Genomic DNA, 22,384 nt, shown 5'->3' with positions numbered 1-22,384 from the left:
CGCAGATACATGTGTTGGGGTCTGGGGGAGAGGAAGGGAGGCACTTTGAATAGTGCAGGTGATTTGATTCCTTCTGATCCAGTCAATGAAGACAGATGTCCCAATATAAGGATGAGATGAGAGCATTTATCTGCTAAATCCACCATCAGTTACATGCCCTGCATGCCTCTCACAGGAGAAATACATGTAGCTCACATGCTAAGTGAAATGTGTTTAAAAATTACAGTATATATTTATCTTATGAGGGTCCATCACCCTTATCTGTTGATCAAGCAAAGAAGCGTTGATGAGGTGTAATACTGCAGGAAAATATTGGCTAAGAGTAACTTCTTTAGAGATAGCATATTTTGAGCAATTAAAAATATCAAGGGTGGTTTTGACTATCCTGGATGTTCACATTTCAACTGACTTTAGAACCTAAACTTGAAGCAAGATTAAATTTTGCTCTCCTTGGCATTCACCCTGGGCGAGACACTAGGCACTTCAGAATACAAAGGCATGTGTGAGCTGCATGCATGCTAAGCTTGTTTACTCAGTCGGGCAGAGACTTGAACAAGTAAACAAAACTAGTCAAAATCAAGAGTAAATGTCAAATGAGAGGATTATCCAGTATATGTCATCCCAATGGAATCTTGATAAACAGATATCCACAAGAGAGGAGAGTAAAGGGAATCTAGGCTTGTGAAATTTGAGGGGAAAGAGAGAGAATATCTGAGAAGTATATCTCTCTGCCAACTCTATTTGGGCACGCAAACTAGTCAACGGACGGGGTAATCTAGCAGCTTCCATGAACACTGAAAGTGTGCCGATACGACGACCCTGCAATAACACTTCTGGGCACACTAGAGAAATACTTGCACATGTGCGTGAAAAATCACCTTCATTTTCTCTACAGCTTTGCAAAGATGCAAAAACAGCCCAAATACCCACCAGCAGGTGGATGGATAAACAGAACAGACAGTGGGGAGTAGTAGGTAAGGACAATGAATTTGAACTACTTGGAACAATGTGCCTAGATAGCAACAAACATGATTGAGTGAAAAATACAAATTATAGAAAGTTACACACCATATGATGCCATTTATGTGAACTAAAATAAACATAGAATAATACTGTGTATTATTCAGTTAACAACATGCAACAAAATCAAAATAGTGGTTACTTCTGGGGAAGGTGAGAGGGAATCAGAACTGGCAAGGATAATCAAACAAAACTTTAGTTTCATCTGTAATATTTTCTCATGTGAAGTATGTATTTTCTATATCACTTTTGTAATTTCCTATATCACTTTTGTAATTTTTTTAAAGAAGTATATCAACATAGTAATTATACACAGACTTAACGTATTTTAAAATACTGGAAGTACTATGACAATTACCAACAAGGATTAATTTCAAATAGAACTATGAATGCCATCTTCTGCTTTGTAGTTTTCAGATTTCTTCTCCATCAATCAAAACTCTATCCTTCCCTAACCAAAAAAATGTAATTAAATTTTTAAGGCACAAAGCATAGCTGGAGGCCAGTGGGGAGGACAATTTGACTGGAACACCATGGAGAAGATACTAGAAGATGGGGTCAAAAAAGATAAATGATGCTTGGCTCCAGAAGCCTTTAAATGCAAGGTTAAGAAGTTTAGACTTCATCCTTTGCCCCCTGGGAAGCATTACTCGTTTCTGAGATGGAGAACATCATGGATCAAAAGGACAAATCAATATCCATTCTTCGCCCCTACCTCTCAAAGGGTATCTATTCACCATCATCTCCAACTTCATAGAACTCTGAGGAGTTTAGCTGCCAGGCAAGAACTTCAAAGCTATGTTCTCTCCTCTCCAAGGGGGTTGCTGTTTAAGAAAGGATTTAAATGCTTAAGACTTTAAAAAACACATTAAGAACTGCCCCCTTCCTCTCCTGGCTCACCTTTATTCTATAGCATGGACTCTCCTAAAAGGCACTTGGAGATGATGATGCTTTTTCAAGTGTAAGTCCCAGCACGTTCAGCCATCAGCAGGGAAAAGTGCGATCACATTTCTTTCATCTCTGTGGCCTCCCAGGTCCTGCCTTTCAAAGCAGAAGTGAGCAACGAACCCTGTGGTGAAAGGAACAAAACAATTCTGAAGAGGATGACTGGAAAAAAGTTCAGCTGACATCCTTCCTAAAACCACAGAATACTGCTGAGTTCAGCTTAACTGAGCAGGGGAAAGCTATGAGACAGACCCATTGGATTTCCAGGATTCAACATGTGCCATGTGCACACGGTTTAGCCCCAAGGCGCATTACAGAGAGAAATAAATGGATGGTTTATAGGAAAGGGTTAAACTTGAAACACCATCACCCAGAAGGGTCTGCTACATGTTTCCTCCTCTTTCAGAACTAAAACAGCCCCATCCTCGACTTTCTCTTCTCTATGCCTCTTCCAAACTTTTGCTCAAAATGGCCAAAGAAAGCATCACAAGAAAACAGCATAGAGAAATAAGCCTAAGACAAGATAAAAAGCAAGCATTAACAGTGAAAGAAGGAAGGACACCACCCTGTAGTCAAGTACCCGCTCATTGCCTGACCACACTCTAGGGATTCTCATCACAGATGGCTTTCCATCTTCACAGTCGTTATTGTTCATTCATTCTTCTACCACAGGTATGAAGTGCCTACTACACGCCAGGCACTGTTGTGAGCCCTGGGGACCAGTGGCAAGGCAAACAAAATCCCTCCCTCACTGAGCTGGCATTCCGGTGGGTGTAACAGAGAAAGAGATGCACACCACCCTGGCAAACTCATTTCAGAGGTGAGGAGAGCATATCCTGAGTGTAAGTAACTTGCCTAAAGTCGCCAGCTATTAACCCCTCACGACGACCACTCTTGTCATCTGGAAAGGACCACACCAGCCCATGGCAAAGACACTTTGCAGAGGCCACTGTTTTCTGCTGCTTTAGTAGAGTTATTGCACGGCAGGCCTCCATCTTATAAAGAGAAAATGGCGTTGTCAGAGGAGCCAGCATGCAGCTTATTTCCTGAACCTGAGTGAAATACAAAATATTGTCACTAGAGGGCAAGTTGACATATTCCTTTTTTAAAAGAAAAGACAATACTACATTCTTGGAAACAGAAAGCCCTTGAATGGGCCTGTATTTGCTACACGATTCTCATTTTTACTGAAACTCTATGCAGAACTGTGACTCGTAAGTGGTATCCTAACACACGGCTTACCAAGCATTATACAAAGCTCAGATGCCAAATTACAGCGTGTAGCCTCTTTCCATCAAAACCGCAGGTACGTTGGTTCCTCATACTTAATTTTAATAATAAAGATTATAATGCATTACGCTGAAGGGAAATCAAATTTTTGTCATTCCCCTCCTTGTCTGCCTGGGGAATGCCCACTGTTCTTTCCAGGCTCAGCTCACCTACGTCTTTGCAGCATTTCCCCTCTCCCCTTTCCCGAGGGTCTTGCTCTCTGTCACCAGCTGTGGGCACTGTGGGCAGCTGTCACTCACAGCACAGTCAAGGCTGGAATAATCACCTCCAGAGACCGAGCATCCACCTGTCCCAGGCTCTTCTCCCCTGTTGACTCTTCTATTCACCACCACCACCCTACAAGTAGGAAATAATGACTTCCTCACTTGACACATGGAGTAAACAGGAGCCCAGAGTGGTGGGGAGGCTGCAGCCCTGTCATCGAGCTGCTAGTATGGTCATTTGTTCACAGGTGTTTTTACTGGACTGTACACAACTGGAGGGCAGGGATCTTCAACACCTCCCTAGGGCCTAGTACTTTTCCTGGAATAGATTACATGCTTCATAAATATAAGAGTGAGCAAATCTCTAAGAACTCTCATAACACCTCCTTTCAGGGTTGTGATGAGGAAGAAATGACATGATATGCGGGAAGTGCCTGGTTTCCAGCCTGGCACAGAATAAATGCTTAAGAAATTCTAATTATTATGATAAGTGTTTTGTTGGCCTCATGATAGCATGTTGGTCGGCTGTAACTTAAGTTAAAATTCAAATTCCATGGCACTGCAAGATCTGATCTCTGCCTAAATCTCCAACTCGGTCTCTTGCCTTACTCCAACTCCCAGGCCACACTAGTCACCTTTCTGCTCCTCCAATGTGCCACGCTGGTCTCTGCCTCAGGGCCTTACTGCCTGCTCTTCCTTTAGCCAGGGCCGCTATTTTCTAGCTCTCCATGGATATCACTTCTCATCCTTTCAGTCTCATTTCAGCTGTAACTTCCTCAGAGAAACCTTCCCTGGGTACCCTGATCATCACCTCCACCTCTCCTGCCCTGTCTCAACCCCTGCTTCCCTCCTTCATAATCCTAAGTACAGTCTGAGATTCTTTCATCCATCTGTTGACTTGTTTTTCTCTCTCTCGACTTCATCTAGAAGGTTCGTAAGGGTTGGGTCCCTGTCTGCTTGCATGTACAATTATAGGCTCAATGCTTTACACACAGTAGGTCATCATTAAATGTTTTTTCAACTGGAAGGATGGTTGTATAGATAAAAGAACAAATAGTTACCAAATGTGGAAACTTGAAGCCTGGGAAATAAAAGGGAATCTGAGAAAAGAATGAGTGGCCTTGTAGGTTAAATCGTGTTCCCCAAGATGGTATGTTGAAGTCCTAACCCCAGGTACCTGTGAATGTGACCTTATTTGGAAATAGGGTCTTTGCAGATGTAATCAAGTTAAGATGAGGTCATTAAAGTGAGCCCTAATCCAACATGACCTCTGTCTCCATAAAGAGAGGGAAATCTGGACGCAAACACACATAGAGAGGAGAACGCCACGTGAAGGCACAGACACAAAGGGAAGACGGCGATGTGAAGACAGAGGTAGAGATTGGAGTTATGCTGTCACAAGCCAAAGAACATCTGGGGCTACCAGAAGTCTGATCCCCCCGAGAGCCTTCTGAGGGAGCACAGTCCTGCTAACGCTTTGATTTCAGACTTCTAAGTCTCCACTACTGTGAGAGAATACATTTCTGTTGTTTTAAGCCACTCCATTTGTGGTACTTGGTTATTGCAGGCCTTGGAAACTAATACAGCTGGCCTGAATGTTGTAGGGAGATACACATAGGTCTGGAATCAAACATACCAGGTTTGAGCCCCAGCTGTGATAGTGCACAATGCCTTCTGCTGTTGTCTACACACAATGACACACTCTCATAGCAAAAGAAAATCTGCCATTTGTTTCCCTGCCCCAAAACTCCAACTAAACAAGCAATAGAGCTCTAAGAGCCAGGATAACAGTGGGATTGCCTTCCACCACAATGACGTACTCTGCTGACATCCATCCTTATGGCCGGGCGTCTTGGAGACTCAGGCAGACTCTCCCTCTAGTCTCTAACTCTGGGCCACCCCAGCCCTCCAGCCACCTCTGCTAAGACTGTGTGGGCTCCTCTCACACCTCTGGTGCCACGCCAGGCCTTGGCTGTTCTTGGTCCAGAGGGATTTAAGGAGCTCCGGTTCCACACTTAAAAGACTTAGCACCAAAGCCTGCTCTTTCACCAAAGTCCTGGGCCCACCGCCAGCAGCTCAGCCTGTTACTCTATGAAGTGGGTTCAGTTACTAGATCCTTTTCTTACTCTTTAGTCCCCTTTGGCCATATTGATAATTGATCTGGAATCTACTGTGTCACAGTACCCCTATGAGCAGGAGGCAGTGGAACTTAGAGTCACACGTTGAAGTCAGACAGATCGGCATTCAAACCCAGGCTCTGCTCAGTTAACTTCCTCAGGCCACATTTGTTCTCCTCTGTAAGCAGAAATAGCACTCCCTTCAGAGAATTGCTGTGAGAGAGTAAACAGCCCTGACTATGTGGCTCATAACCAAGACCTGACACTGGCATCCTGCTGTACTCTTGCCAGCCTTCCTAGCACCTCTAAAACATCAGCCTGAGAGCACAGAAATATTTATTTTTAGGTTCCATTTAAGCAGACATCGAGTGCTGAGGAGTGGGTATTAGCATAGCTCAGATTTGGCTGAATACAGAAGACAAGTACTCCTCCGACTTGTGAGATGAAAGGAGAATCAGAACAGAATATCCACTCAAGTACCTCTCTCAACTTTCTCTGATTCAAATATGAAACCTGCACTCCACAAACCATCTTGAACCTTAAAATGAAAAAAAAGAACAAAACCGTCAAATCTGAAAATTTGAAAAAATATGACACACTTCACAAGGCAGCATCTTTGGCAGAGTACACTCACGAGTTTTGGAGGCAGAGGATCCAAGTGCCATTTTTGGACCTGGTCTGTGACAGCTGAACACCAAGCAATGGAAACAGCAGAGTATTTACTGAGCCAGTCCCTGTTCTCAGCACCTTCTACAAATTAGCTCTTTAACTTCTCATAACAACTCTATGAGATTGATATTATTTTTTCCCCACTGTATAGATGAGGAAAGTGAGGCACAATCTACACGATTCCAGAGTCCCTGCTCTTAACAACCATCAACACTGCTTCCCTAACAACAACTACAAATTTTGGGGAACCTACCTTGTACTAGGCCGGGTGATTTCATAGCTCACTTCCTCAAGGTAAACTGTGAGAAGATACCACCAACCTATCTGACAATTTTGAGGTGATACTCAAAAGCACATATTTTAAAGTGTTTTGCAAGCTATCAAGTTTTTTACAAGTACTATAACTGTAAGGACAATTGGAAATATCAATAAGAATTACTGGTGTCTCCAGTGGACAACTCGGCAATGTTGTGAGCACACTCTCCTGAGTTATTTCACTGCCTTTCATTGCCCTTGAGCTACATTACAATGCTGAAAGTTATAAAGAACTGATGGCACTGCAACACAAATTGTCTCTGTAGACATACAAATAAATTCCTTGCTAGAGGTTCAATCGACTTCACCCCTTTTCCTATGGAAAGAAACCAGTTTGGTGTCCACTGGCCTTCTCCTGTGAGCCTATTATAACGACTATCTGGTTCACTCACTAGTAATGAATTAAGTAAAATATTGAACAGTCCTCAGTTTACATCTTAGAGTCATGATTTTACGCTATTGTGTATATAAATTATCCTTTAACACCACTTATTATGATTATGAAAGAATAAAAAAATCTCGCTTTTGTTCGCTTACTAATTCTGTACATGCATGAGTCATCAATAACTCATGAGAACTCTAACTTCCCTTTGCCTTATGTTCAACCACCTTTATCTTAGTGGATGAAAACTGGTAGAATGCGTGCCTTGATTTACTTTCATGTGCTGGCGACATGCATTGCATAGTATCATAACCAGGATTTGCTGCATCCTGGGTTAAAAAAAAGTGGGTCAACCTGCTGAGACTTGGAGATTTCTTTGAGAATGCAGAAACATATTAGTGGTAAACAGGCTTTGTCCTACAAACCTAAACAAAAAGAAACTCAGTGTAACTGTCAGGGCAGATGCCACCGGTTTCAGACAGAAACAGGTTTCAGGGCTGTCATCAAGTGAATCTGCTCTGGCTGGCTGGAGAAAAAAAATCTAAGAGAACAAAGACTCCACTCTGCACACAAGATGGCCAGATGAGATATTGAAAACAAATCCTCTAATAAAAACACAGCTTGAGAGAGAAGAACGAGGTAAGTGAAACGGATGAGTCCATGCTATCAGCAGATAGTTGATAAACCCAGAGAGAGAAGGGCAAAATTCTAAAGAGATGTTCCACAAAAAATCAACTTGGAAATGAAAAATAGAATTGAAAGCCAGAGCGGTAATAATCTGGCCTAGCAAGACAGACCAAATAGGAGGAAGAGAGGAGATACACTTGGTTGAAAAAAAATACAATCCAAGGAAATGGTTGTTATATGATCTATTTTCTTGCAAGGAATATTCAAGACCAAAGCTATTTCAGGAAGGTTTTAGAAAAGACACATGATTTATCCCTTTCATTGCTTTGAAATGGGAGGCTCAATAAAGGTGAAAAAACTATGCATACAATCAAATACACATCGTGGGCCCTTCTACAAGACAACTAGCAAGATAAAAATCAATGTCATTAAATAGCAAGGTAGGAGGGCAGTTCAAGGTGAACAGAAACTAAAGCAGGGGTCTTCAGTCTTAGCTGCACAGTGGAAACACCGAAGGAGCTTCAGAAATACTGATGCCTGAGTTTCACACCCAGAGATTCAAATTTCAGTGGCCTGGGGTACACTTGATGTTAGGTTTTCTTAAAAGATTCCTCGATGATTCTATTATGCAGCCAAGACGGAGAGTCAAGACTGCACTAAAGCAGTGGTTTTCAAACTTTAACATGCATCAAAATCACTACCACAGATGTTCAGTCATATCTCCGTAGTTTTTGATTCAGTAGATCTGGGATTGGATGTCAGAATTAGCTTCTCTAAGTTCGCAGGTGATGCTGATGCTGGTAGTCCAAGAGACTACATTTTGAGAACACTGGACTATTTGAGAACACTGGACTAAAAGAGGTAACAACCAAATACAATGTATGAAATTTGATCTGAGCCTGATTTAAAAACAAAGAAACAAAAATGGATGTTACAGGGACTATTGGGGAAATTTGAAGGTAAATTGGAAGTTAAATATCATTATGGGATCTTTCATCTTCAGAGGTGTGATAAAAGTATTGGGTCATGAAGAAGTATGCCCTTATTCTGAATGCTGAAGTAGATAACTAGTGTTTCCCAAATTTTTAACTGCAGGACTAATTTTTAACTATTCTATGGAACTCAACCAAGGCAACACTACATTGCAGTATTAATTTAACACTTCTATCATTCAACTTAGGAGTATTTGCTTTATACTTCCTTCAAAGACACTCCATTTCTCAAGTCTGATATATGTCTGTCAAGTTCACTTTTTAATCATAAACACCTACCACATGCATGTAATACTTACTGATTGTTTTTGAGTATACCTTATCACCTACCAGGTACCAGAGGCCCCTGAGCAGCAGAGAGACTCAATTATTTAATAACTGGCATACAATTTTTTTAATTCTAAAAACTGCAATTAATATAGAAAACAAATCTGTTCATACTTCAGTAGAAAGAGGACTTAATTGAAATGAGATTTTTTTCCCTGAAACCTCGTATAAAATTTTGCCAATTTTGCATTATTAATGGGAGCATAAGGCTGCCTAGGCTTTCGTAAATCCTGAGAGACATCAGTGACAAAAGCTGTCATATCCTGGAAACAACCGACCAAAAACTAATCCTCCCAAAATGTGCCCATGAAAAGTCATGCTTTATTTTATTACTCGAGGACCCAAAAACCCATCCAATATTGATGGCAGCTCTGCATATTTTGTCTATCCCTGTCAAGTCCTATCAATTCTACTTTCACTTTCGATTTCTCATCCCCCTGCCCTAGTCTAAGCATTTATTAGCTTTCATTGAAATTTCTTCCACTTAACTAGACTACCTATCTCCAATCTCCCCTCCACCCTGTCAATCCATCTACACACTACTGCCAGAATTGTATTTCAAAACAAGGATTGGCAAACTATGGCCTGCAGCCTAATCCAAAGTTTTGTCTATTATTTTTTTAAATAAAGTTTTATTGGAACACAGTCACATCCATTCATTTACATATTGTCAATGTCTGCTTGCATGCTATAATGGCAGAGTTAAGTAGCAACAGAGACTGTAGGATCTACAACCTGGAAATATTTACTATCTTGGCCTTTACAGATAAATCTGCAGATCCTTGTTTCAAACCCTTGCTGCACAAAGTGTGATCCAGGGGTCAGCAGCTGATATCAGCATCATCTGAAAATTTGTTAGACTTGCAGATTATCAGCCCCATCCCGGGACTCCTGAGTCAGATCACACATTTTAATAAAATTCTTAGTAGATTTACATGGACAATAATGTAGCACAAGCCTTGATCTAAAGTACATATCTGGTCATATCATTCCTCTGTTCAAAAACTCTTCTGAAACTTCACTTAACTGATAACAGTAAAAAGTATGACATGGGGGTTGGTCTGGTGGCATAGTGGTTAAGTTTGCACGTTGTACTTCGGCGGCCTGGGGTTGCCCAGTTTGGATCCTGGGGGCGGACCTACTCAATGCTCATCAAGCCATGTTGAGGTGGCATCCCATATAGAAGAGCTACGACTCTACAACTATGGTCCGCAACTATATACTGGGGCTTTGGGGGGAAAAAAGAAAAAGAGGAAGATTGACAACAGATGTTAGCACAGGGCCAAATTTCCTCAAAAAAAAAAAAAAAAAGTATGATATGCATGTGTGTGCCAGTTAGCTTTGTTTTACACCTATAGACAAATCTCAACATATGAAGAACCTAATCAGGAAGTCACACTCCAGGGGTCACCATGGAAAGTGCTTCAAATATCTTTACCTAAATTGGCAACAAAGGGTTTGCTAAGTAGCATAAGGGATGACAGTATGAACTTTTCTTAGTGAAATGAGTAGTGCCTGAACACATGAGTGGCTAGAAAGATTGACTTCTCCGCGATGAACAACTTTTAAGGATCTGGTGAGCCCAGTAGCTTTACACTTTGGAGTAGTATCCTAGGTTAGGATGATCTATTTTGTCCCGTGTCCCTCCTCGTTCACAGCGAACTCTTGTCACCTAATCCAACCACAAGCCAAGCTGATCAAGCCATGAGAATATCGGTGTTTCTGCTCAGAGTGCTAGACAAAGTGGGTGCTTCATTGAGCTCCAGGAACTGGCTACTCCTTCTTGAGTCTGCTTACCGACGTTGGGACATATTCTCTTCGGGACTGGTTGTCACTAAACCATGCTGTCTGGCAGCAAAGTTGCGGGGGAGGAGACTATCTACTCCCTGCCTTTAATTATCGGGGACAATTAGATATTTACCAAGAGAAAATGACAATCAAGGGGCTCAAGTGGCTTAGGTAAGCTCGCAAAGGCTCCCTGAGGGCTTCTGCACAGACACACTAGATATATCTTGTCCCCATCCTGTTGTTAAATGATAAATCTCATAAAAAGGAGAATCATGACACTAACTTTTAAGCAGATATAAAATGAAGACATGTTAAAGGTTTTATTTAATCTATTATTAATGAGGGGATTGGTAAGATATTCCCACAAGTTTGAAAGAGAAGTCAAAGAAGCACACATTTATGTGGAGTAAAGAAATATTGAAGTGAACTTACAAATAGATGGTGCAAGGGGTGGGGAGAGAAGTCAATTAATCCCCCACTAGACAGAATTTATTTGCGTGTATATAGACAAAAATTATTTTGCATTACTATTAGTTACAATTTACTGGGTTGTAAAATAGCTCAAAGGCAATGAAAAGCTAGAATTATCTAACCTGAAAAGTTATATGCATAGTTTTCCATTGGACTCCTCCAGCGCTCTTTTCTGCTTATTCCAAATTTCCTTTCCTGTGGAGACTTGTTAATCTCCCCAGAGCAACATCAGGGAGCAAGTCATGGGTTTCCACTGCTCATAGGCTCCGCAGACCTCTATTTTCTCTTTTCTCTAGGGGAATCTCTCTTAGCTTGGCAGCATCTCTTATGGTCATGCATAATCTTTTTGGGAACTTGGCCTTAGGAAATAAAAAAGGTTCAAAGGGAAAAGACTGACATGTGCGGATGCTATTATTTCAGTAACATAAACTGTCTTGAAGCAAAAAGAATTGAAGAAAAGGTCTGCAAAGGATGGGGTAGGCGAGAAAACACAAACTAACATCCCAATAAATTATCTAGCCACACTGTGAGATGTCTGTGGAAGAAAGGCAACTGGGAGCTGTTCCTACTAGAATCTATCTAATATCTTTACCCTTCAGCCCCCTTAGTCCCTATGGAACAATATAATCAATAGCCAGAGAGGGATTTACAGAGACCTAGTTCAATGTCTCAACATAACATATTCATTTTGACCTGACAACCCAAGGATAACTGAGCTCTGTGATTTTCATAAACACAAGTCTCCCCTTGAACCTTAGCTTTGGTACTAAGTCCCAGCTCTTTTTTCCTACCTCATGCCCTAAAAATTCCTTCAATTATCAAATGTTGTTATTGAGTAGGGATGGAGAGGTACTTGCCTTCCTCCTGCTAGTAGGATTCCTTTCCATATAAAGTGCCTTCTCCTGGTGGAGTTCTGGGACCTGTTGCAGGCTTACCTGATATTACTCTCCCAGTGAACCAGAACTCTCCACCCCTCACTGGCCCCCAGTGGTCCCCAACTTGCTCCCTTTTTGCAGAGCGCCACTTTGCACACCAAGCTAGACTTTCTTCAGCCAGCCACATGTTGCACCTGCCATCCATGTGATGGCACGATGTGGTGTTCTCTATCACGTCCTATGTGGGGCCACCTGCCACTCCATTCCCTCTCTCCTTCCTCTTCTACTTCTGCCATAGGGACCTAATTCCTCAGGGTCAGCTCCCCCTCAGTAGGCTTTTCCATTTTTAGCAGTGCTGCTGAGAACTGACATAAGCCAATTTGTACACAGTTCTGAGGTCCTTTTTCGGTGGTTAACACTACCACTGGAAGGTTTGAAGTGGGTGTTAGCTACTCACCTATAACCTCATTACCAAGTTGCAACAAAAATGAGCCTCAGGTCAAATTTTTCCACATCCACACATTTTAAACAAAAATTTATTAGCAAATAGGCCAAACCAGTTCATACAGCTGTTCTGCAAATTCCTGCAGCCTCAGCTCACTGTCCTTTTAGAGGTTCTGACCACTAGGTTGCCAGAAGTTTTACTAGAAGCAGATATGACAATATCCCAGAGATATTGAGTCAGCCTAAAGTCAGCATCAGCACCGAAAAATCCCCTAAGACTGGACCAAGGACTATCTTTACACCTTCCCTAAGGATTCAGATTGGAGGCCCCACTAGATTGTTTTTATGGGAATTTAAAAACACATACAAATGTAGAGAGAATAGTTTAATCAGTCCCTATATACCCATTGCCAACAACCATTAGTATTTTGCCAATTTCATTTTATCTATCCTCCAAGGTGGTTTTTTGTTTTTTTATTTTTGTCATCTTTTTTTATTTTGTTTTTGGTAGAAGATGTGGCTGGAGTTTTCAAAAGCAAATCCTAGATATAAGACATAATATCATTTCACCTGTAAGTACTTAAATACATACCTCCGATAGATAAGGACTTAATGAAAATCCAACCACAATTCCATTATTATACCTAACAATTAGTAATATTTCTTTAATATAATCTAATTCCTAGTTTATAGTCAGATTATCTTAAATGTCTCAAAGATATATTTATGTAGTCCATTTGTTTCAATGAGAATCCAAACAAGCCTCACACATATTCTTACACCCTATCTTTGCAAGGGTGAGACTGTATATATATAAAATAATGTATAATATACAATATATATTACATGTCATTCACTTAAATTCTGTTATTTTCAGAAATGAGAGTTCATTTCTATCAACCATTATGCTGATTAAGCAATTAATTTCACCACTAAACTCATTTATTAGGCTAATTGGCAAAATGTTTGGGTTACTCAGAAATATAGTTGAAGCCCTTGCACTAGCCACCTTTAGAGTAGAGCTTTTCTAGTAACAATGCTAGCTGACCACCCTAGAGTGTAAATCCCTAATCAAAATGCTAGCTATACCTAACATGTTACTTACACTAACTTATATACAGTGATTATTAGGGTTTTTCTGAAGTATTTCAAAGAAAACCATGGAAGTTGTAAGAAGCATCATGGGATATGTGGTTTCCTTTGCCATCACCTCACCTGATTTTTCTAGATGTGAAAGTCAAGAGCCAAGACGTGGAGAGTCTCCAGTGGCCAAGCTAGAACCTGCATTCCTCTGGTGGGAAAGCGGAAAAGGAAGAGGCCTTCTCCAAGCCAGCTGAGGGCGAGCCTGGACACTCTGCATAGGATTCTCATTTCGATTCCCACACCAGGTAAGGCAAGAAACTATCATCCCCATCATATGTACAGGGAAACTCAGACTCAGGAGGTTTAAGAAACTTGCCCAAGTTCTGTAGCCACCAGTAAATCAAGTTCTGCCTGACTCCAAAGTCCTTATACTTAAATGTGGTACGTGTGGAAATGAGAAGGAGGAAGAAAGGTCGTTTCTGAAAAGACAAGGATGAGTAAAGCCTGCACCATTTCATATCAGACAATCCACAGCGGACATGGTGCCCGTGCCTGCTCTTCATTTCATCCTGAACCACTGACCACATGTACAAAGAAAAGTGGAGAATCTCTCGTAGGTGAATACTCACGAGCAGAAACAAACGTCTATCAGAAATGCCCCAGCAACAGAGGCATGGCGGGCTGGAATTATCTGGCTTATCTAAAGACCACCTGGGAAAAGCAGGTCCTTCCAACAAAACTCTGAAACCATGAATTTTCTAGAAAATTGTTCACATCCCTGAAGTGTAAGAAACGGGATATGAGACAACTTGCAGATCAAAAAGGAGAGAGCGGACATTTATTACACACACAGCTCGACTCAGCCCTCACAACAGCCCTGTTGACTAGATGCTATCTTCAAACAAGGATTATTCTCCTATTTTACAGATGAGGAAACTGATGTCAGGAGGTTAGGTAGCAGGCCCCAAATTGCTTAAGTAACAGGTGCTAGGACAGGGTTTTAGATTAATGAACATGAAAGGATTCAGCTCACTTATGTTTCCTGAACTTCAAAAATAGTTTGACTTAGACTCACAAGCAGTGGGAGGTTGTTCCCCAAACCACAAACCTCTCAGTCTCCGTGTGGCCTGCCCTAGCTTCGATTTCAAATCTGCTCTCACTTTCTGCTGACTCCTTTCACTTTCACAGAAATCGTTGAGGGTCTGAACCTACCTTCGGCCACCAATTCAATCTCATGCCTGGTTTAATCTTAGTTAAACTGAAAACTCCTGTTCTTTTCTTTCCCCTCACTGCTTCTGCTGACAGACTGAGGCAACATTTTAGCTATTCCAACCAATGATTTGGAAGGCAAAAAAATACATAACAACCATTTCTCAACAGAGCAATGTTCTTTTTGATGGCACCAAAATAATCATCAAAAAAACAAGCTAATCTGTGGGAGTTTCCTTGAAGCATTAATAATTGGTGTTTTTTTCTTCCCAGAAAGTGTGTAATGAGTGTAAACTGTCAATAATTAATTACAAGAGAAAAAGGCTCAAATACCATTCTGCAGTCATTTTATAGAGCTGATTTCCCTCTATTAACACGGCACTGGCCTTAGAAGAAGTAGTAAAAGATTTATGTACATCACCTCCATCATTGTAATTAGTTCTGTCTAACCATGCTGCACCTCTGTGAGGCATTAGAAGGCTACCTGCTACAAGGTTGAATCTCCAGTCAAACTCTGAGACAGTGTGCCTAAGTCAAGAGTTAAAAGCATAATCATTCTACCAACAAATTTTTATTAAGCCCTCACTTAGTGCCAAGTTCTATGCTACACACCAGGAAATTATTTATCCAAATATTTAAAGAGTGCTCACTATGTGTCAGGCACTCTTATAGGCATTAAGGATAGAGAGGTTCCTGTGTCATAAGGAATTTGAATGGCCTTTGTCCCCGGTTCCTGGGAGGGAGCCTCTGAACCCCCGGAATTTCCCAAGTGATCAGGGCATCTTTATTATTCATGCTGGGCCCCTTAGACTACACTTGACTTTATGTTAATGAGGTGACTTGTGGTGGGTCCCTAGTGGTTTAAGCTAACAAGGTGACTCAGGATGGGGGTGATTAGAGGATTGGGGCTTTGAGCCATGTGATATCAGCCAACATCTGGGAAGAAGAGAGGGGTTAGAGATTGAGTTGAATCTCATGGCCAATGATTCAAATCATGCCTACCTGACAAAGCCCCAATAAAAACTCTTGATACTGAAGCTCAGGAAAGCTTCCCTGGTTGGCAATATACTCTAAGCATTGTCACACAGTGATGTGCTGGAAGGGTGACCCATCCCTAAGGACGTGGAAGGTTTGCATTTAGGACCCTCTCAGACCTCACCTATGTGTCTCTTCTTTTGTCTGGTTCCAATTTGTATCCTTTCATTGTAATAAATCTGTAATTGTAAATATAGTACTTTCCTGAGTTCTGTGAATTATTTAGAGGATTATCAAACCTAAGGGGGTAGTGGGAACCCCAAATTTGTAGCCAGCTAGTCAGAAGTGAGGGTGGCCTCATGGGGACCTCCAAACTTCCAGCTGATATCTGAAGTGGGGCCAGTTTTGAGAGGCCTGGGCTCTTCACTGGTGAAGTCTGCCCTAAGTCAGGTAGTTGGTGTCAGGAATCATTGCAGAGGTCAACGAGAAAAAGCCCTTGTCTTTGTGGAACTTGTATTCTAGTGGACAAAGGATGTGGACAATAAGCATGTAAAGAAACAATAAGGATCTCAGCAAGGGAGAGGTGACATGAAGCTTAGACAGGTTAATGCGATGGGGAGAGACTGGCGGGAAGAAGAGGGAGTGTGTGGTCGAGGAAGTTCTCTCTCACTTCAGAGTTGAGACTCAAAGATGAAAGGGGAAAAATGGTGAGCAAGGAGACCTGGCCCTGCCCTTCTTTGCTTATCATCAAGCAGGACAATCCAGAAAAAGCAAGTCAAAATCAGCTGCGGAAAAATTCTGCTTTCTGAAAGAGCTACTCTTAAAAAGTTCACTATCAGGTGAATTTTCTGCTACCAGAGTTGCATTTTTCCCGTTGATTTCCATTATAAAATCATGGACAAGGTGTCATGGAAGATCTTTGTGGACAATGATAGGCTGGACATACCAAAGAAACTTGAAGTCAGAATCACATTGCAGATGAAACAAGGGCATTAAAAGTTCTCAAGAAGCCCTTTCCTCTTAATCAATTCATTCTAGCTCTGCTACAGTTTGGTCCAGTGATTCTCAAACTTTAATATGCATATGAATTCACTGCGAATCTTGTTAAAGTGAAGATTCTGATTCACTGGGTCTGAGATTCTGCATTTCTAATAAGATCCCAGGGGATGCTGATGCCACTGGTCTGAGGACCTGTTTTGAGTAATGAAACTCTAGCCCAGCACTGTCCGGTAGAAAGAAAATGTGAGTCACAAAGGCAAGCCAAATGTATCATTTTCAATTTTCTGGTAGCCACATTAAAAATCAAAGTAAAAAGAATCTGTTGGAATATAATGCTTTATTTATCCCAATATATCCAAAATATTATCATTTCAAAATCAATGCAAAAACATTAATGAGGTGTTTTCCATCTTGTTTTAGTACAAAGTCTACAAAATCCAGTGTGCATTTTACACCTATGGTATATCTCAATTTGAAGTAGCCACAATTCAAGTGCTCAGTAGCCATCTACGGCTAGTGGCTACCACATTGGTCAGTGCGGCTGTATTAGAGTACAACTCTAGCTAGTGGTGAGTAGTCTTATAACTAAGAAATGACACTTATAAAATCTAAGCCTTTGGCTACTGGTGTTGAAGCAATTCAATTTTAGCGTTGTACTTCTTATAAGCAACCTTTAGGACTAAGTAACAATTCCGCTTTCTCCAGCATCCTTTGTAAATTGATTTCCACTTTATTCATATAAATGTGATATATATACAAATATATATGATAATCTATATCTATCCATCTCTATCAGAACAGTGGCTGTAATTCAAAGGATTGTTATAGCAGTTTCTTGCTGGTATGAAGTAGGAATTTTCACAGGTGTTTCCTCTAAATAAAGTAGCTGGACACGGAAATGGATTTCTTCCTCTGACTGAATTCTCCTGATTGCTAGCCTACATTAACAAAAGTCAGCAGATCATCACTCAAACGACCTAGCTTCCCAGTAATGCTGTTAGCATCTTTCATCCAAGTCTCCCAAGCACATTAGGAGCACAGCTAAAGCTCTGAAATGCCCTGTAACTCGAATAGCCCCAATTTACAAACAGACTGATAAGCAGCCATTGGCTGAACGATTTGTTTCCAATCTCGAGACCCGCTCTAGCAGACTGGTAATCAGAAGCCTTTGCTTTGGGCACCGTCCACCATTACTCTGCCCTCCTTTGGACACTGCATTTTCTCCCTTGAATTGATTTTTCTAAGTCACCTAAAGCAATGGGCTGGTGAAGAATGATGTTGGCAAAAAGGAAGAAAATGAGCTGTTATGATCATTAAAATAATGATTTTTCAGATAAAGTCATAGTTGGAAGTAGGTATCTTTGTACACTGGGAATTATCGATTACCCCAACAACAGAAAATAAGGTTACAATCCACGGTAATTAGACCTGGGCCAAAATAGTAATAACGTGTTTTTACAGACGGAAGGGAAAGTAGGGTTTTTTTACTGAATTGCCAGGGGCAATTGTAACAGGGTGGGAGAAAATCTCCAATAGCATAGGACAGGTGTCATTTACCCAGGGGGCATGTGAGTACTAGTATTCTTTACTGCCTGGTATTTCACTGACAGTATTGTTCACAGAGGCCTTTAGTCAGTTTCAGGAATATAGATATTTCTATTATTAACTATTAACCATTTTGAGCACTCACCTTGCTAGCCACTATAATGAGAATTTCCATATACGTTATCACTGAATCCTCATAACAATACTAGAAAGTGCAAGTTTTATTAGTCCCATTTTATAGATGAGGGAGGTTAATTACTTGTCCAAGATCATAGGCAGGAAGCATGAGAGACAGGATTTGAACCCAGGGCAGTCTGACTCTAGACTTACCATGCTGTTAACCACTAGCCAACACCTTTTCAGTTCTGAAAAGCCCTAATGGTTTAAAATAAGTTTTTCCATATAATTAGCCATAAACTGACTATTGTAATTTCCTCCTCTTAGTACTAGCTCAGCATTCTGGGGCCAAATAAAACCAATTTACTCCTTCCCTAATTTATGTCTGGGGACACCTGTGCTTTCTCTGAGACCTTTCCTCGCTGAACTATCAGATCCTAGGTTCCTTTCACTACCCTTCACATCTTATGGGTCCCAATCCCTTTGCCACGTCAAGAACTCGTCTCCTATCGCCTTCTATAGAGTTCACATTACATTTTGAGTCAGTCCTTTTATATACTCTGTTAGCCACTGTGGTGGGTTGGAGGAAGAGTTTGAAATTATGGTAGAATTATCTGTAATATCATGTAACCATAGATACCATTATGTAGCAAGGCATTGTGGAAAGGGTTGCTCATTTGGGAAACTAAAGTCTGCGTTCTTCTATCTCCCTCCTACCAAAAAAAAAAAAAAAAAAAACCTCTGATAGTAGATGCCCTGGTAGAATAAAGTCATGAATGGTACCAGTAAGGAACAGAAAAAAAAGAATATAACTCACAGGACAGCTGAAAGGCTAAGTGTAGTAGATTGCAAAAATGGCCATTGATCTCCATCCCTCCCTGTGTCCTTGTTCTATGCAATGTATATTTGCAGCTCTTCCAATCAAAAGATTTACCTTCTCCTTGAATATGGGCTGGTATTGTGACCGGCTTTAGCAAAACAATGGGGCAGAAATGACATTGTGCCAGTTCTGAGGCTAAGCCTAAAGAATCCTGCAAGCTTTTGCTCAGTCTATTAGAAACCTGCCCAGTCGCCATGTGAAAACTTCAGGCTAATCTGCTAGAATATGAGAGACTACTTGGAACAGAGATGAACTGTCATCATTGAGGTCATCTGAGATGAGTCAGTCCCTGGCCAACCCAAGAGTCGACCACAGGCACATATGTGAGATCAACTAAGACCAGAATAACTATTCAGCTAAGGCTGGCCAAAATTGCCAATCTACAGAGTCAGGGACTAAATAAATAGATGTAATTTTAAAGCCATTAAGTTTTAGTATGGTTTGTTACACAGTAAAATATAACCAATACACAATGTCTACTGCTATCATATAATATCTTCAAAGAACTATATGTAGTATTAATAAATATACAATAAAATATGAAGTAGACCAATAATTGAAAAACAAACATCACAACCATTCTTATGTTTTAACAACATATGACTGGTGTTGTTACTTTTGTTTGCAAATACCTAAGAAAATGGAAACAACAGGCCACGTGGACCAAGGGGGAGGATAATTTTTTTTTTCCTTTAAGATTACACAAATGGCCATGGACCAAAGCACCCTCTCAAGAAATCATGCCAGTTAGTATACATTCTTACATTCAAGAGGGTTCAGACAAGTGGCCATTTCTATAGCATGTATTGACACAAAGACATCCTATTCTGCCACATTCTCACTCTGTCCTCTTGTCTTGGTCAGTTATTTAAAGCCAAGAAGTTCCTAACAAAAAAGAAGTATCAAAGACCTTACAATAAATGGTAACCTTTCCTTTTGCCCTCATTAACAGATGTTAAGTTTTGACACCTATCACTCTTGGAAATTCTCTGGCGTGTCTTCAAGATTTGTGTTCTAACCCTTCTGAAGGCTGTTCTGAATCTCTTCTGTATGTAATGTTCACTCCATTGGTTTCCCAGACCAAAAACTCTAAATTAGGGAATGACAATGGACTCAGTTATTATAAATTAATCACTGGTGAAGACAGAACATTTTTCATCACATTATGAATTCAGAGGAACTCAATTCCCAGTTGCATCTTCTGAGAGTCAATGTGTTTCATGCACTTGTCAATCTCCCACAGCTGTAAGATGACATAGTGGCAGTATGAATGTAGGAATGGCAGGGGATATTAATCAGAAATTGAGCCAATTTAGTGTGTAATTTGCTAAGCTGTAACAATTTTGTAATAACCATTGGTAAATTTTAATTTGTACACTATTAACAGAATGTTTGTTGCAGGCATTGTAGTTGTATTGATTAGATCAGGAACTCTCTAATTAGACTACCTGAGTGGGAATACTGACCTCACCACTTATTAGTTGTCTGCCCTTGGACAAGTTCAGTATGTCTGTGCCTGAATTTCCACACCTCAAAAGTGGGGGTAATAATACTTCTCCAAGGGTTAATATGAGGATTAAACGATTTCCTTGAATCTAATATGCTAGAGGCACTACTATTTTATACACCAGTAGGGGAAAAAAATGGCATTGAATTACCGACTGATTTTGTGGGGGGACAAAAGGACATCTTAGAATTGATGAGATTTAGTAATATTTGCAAAGCACATAGTAAGTGCTATGTAAGTGTTTGCTAAAACAAATAAACAAACAACCATATATAAAAGCAATGTTTGCTACATTTGATCAATGTTCATACTCTATTTAAAAAGAAAAAAATCATGGAATTCTCCAAACCATGTGTTGGAAAGTTGTTTTATATAAAGTACCATAAATATGAATAAAGAGAAGACTATGTAAACTTCTTATGTTTCTAGAATTTATCCAACCCTGAAATCAAATTTATTAATAAAAATTGGAACAAAACTATAAAACCACTAAAAGAACATTATTCTGCTGTTTTCCTGAAAATAACATGAGACCCTAAGTGAATGTGGTACTTACCGCTGAGATACAGGCTCGAGAGAGTATGGCATCCTTTACAGCAGGGCCTGCTGAGAGTCACATTTGCCTACCACCTTCCTCTATTCAAACACTCCTGGGAAATCTGTTCTCATAATGTAATATGATGCCATCTGTCCTTCAGTGGGAAGAAAGACACAATTTTCTGATTAAGCCCAGCTCTAGTCTTTTTTTTTTTTCATTTCACCACAAAAATTAAAAAATTAAATTGGCATATCTTGACACTAATACCATTCGAATACAACACAAACATGGACTCTGATATATGTTGGTAGTCCTCAGTCAGGAGATGGTCATCCAGGCAGCCAAGAATATGCTCACTTTTTTAAAGAACATAATAACAACTAAAACAAGAAATTAAAATCTGTATATGTCTATCTCTCTATCTGTCTATCCATCATGTATCTATCATCTATTTATCTATATATTTTCTAGACCTCAAACACATGTCAGCAGAGCCATGATACTTTAGCACTTCATGAAAACGAATTTGGAAAACATGATTACAATGGAAAGAGAGGAGGCTTTGGAATCGATCCTTGGGATGACCACTTCCTATCAGGGACGAGGACAGGCCGTGTAACTGTTTCAGTGTTAGCTTTTCCTTTTTAGAACATAGGGATAACACAGACGAGCATTAGCAGTTCTTGGGTAGCAGTATTCAATATCCCTCAAGAACTTGGAAATAAAATGAGATTGGCCTTTAAGTGATAAACTGAAAAATGGATATACCATGGATGAAAGTAGATAAATGAAAAGTGATATTATTTGCCTACTTTACTAATCAGAATTTGTTTCCCAGCTTCCAGGGAAAGGAGAGAAAAGGAGTAACTTCAATAGTCATTGTGTAGTGATTCTCCACCCACCAGTTCATCGAATGAACACACGGCACTGAGTGAGAGTTAGACGATAGGCCCAAAGTTGCCCGACCCCACAGCTAGTGTCAGTTCCTGCTCATTTTTATATTACCTGGTCCAAAGCTAAACCAATAACTGTATCTGGTACTTGTATGAAGAAACACAAACAGTTC

The 22,384-nt window shown here is 40.4% G+C and overlaps 1 long non-coding RNA gene across 1 annotated transcript in view; it reads right to left on the bottom strand.

Moving 5' to 3' along the window:
* Window positions 1-2,085, bottom strand: part of LOC131418753 (uncharacterized) — a 168,416-nt gene extending 166,331 nt beyond the window's left edge. Inside the window, exons 1-2 of the long non-coding RNA XR_009223025.1 lie at window positions 1,921-2,085; window positions 1,736-1,844 (exon numbers count right to left, since the gene is read on the bottom strand). This is a non-coding gene — a long non-coding RNA (uncharacterized LOC131418753). The remainder of the gene's footprint in view (window positions 1-1,735; window positions 1,845-1,920) is intronic.
* Window positions 2,086-22,384: the final 20,299 nt, after the last annotated feature.

The sequence above is a fragment of the Diceros bicornis genome, chromosome 2 (genome assembly GCF_020826845.1).
Source record: "Diceros bicornis minor isolate mBicDic1 chromosome 2, mDicBic1.mat.cur, whole genome shotgun sequence".
Classification (NCBI taxonomy): Eukaryota; Metazoa; Chordata; class Mammalia; order Perissodactyla; family Rhinocerotidae; genus Diceros; species Diceros bicornis.
This window is presented reverse-complemented; position numbering and strand designations above follow the sequence as displayed.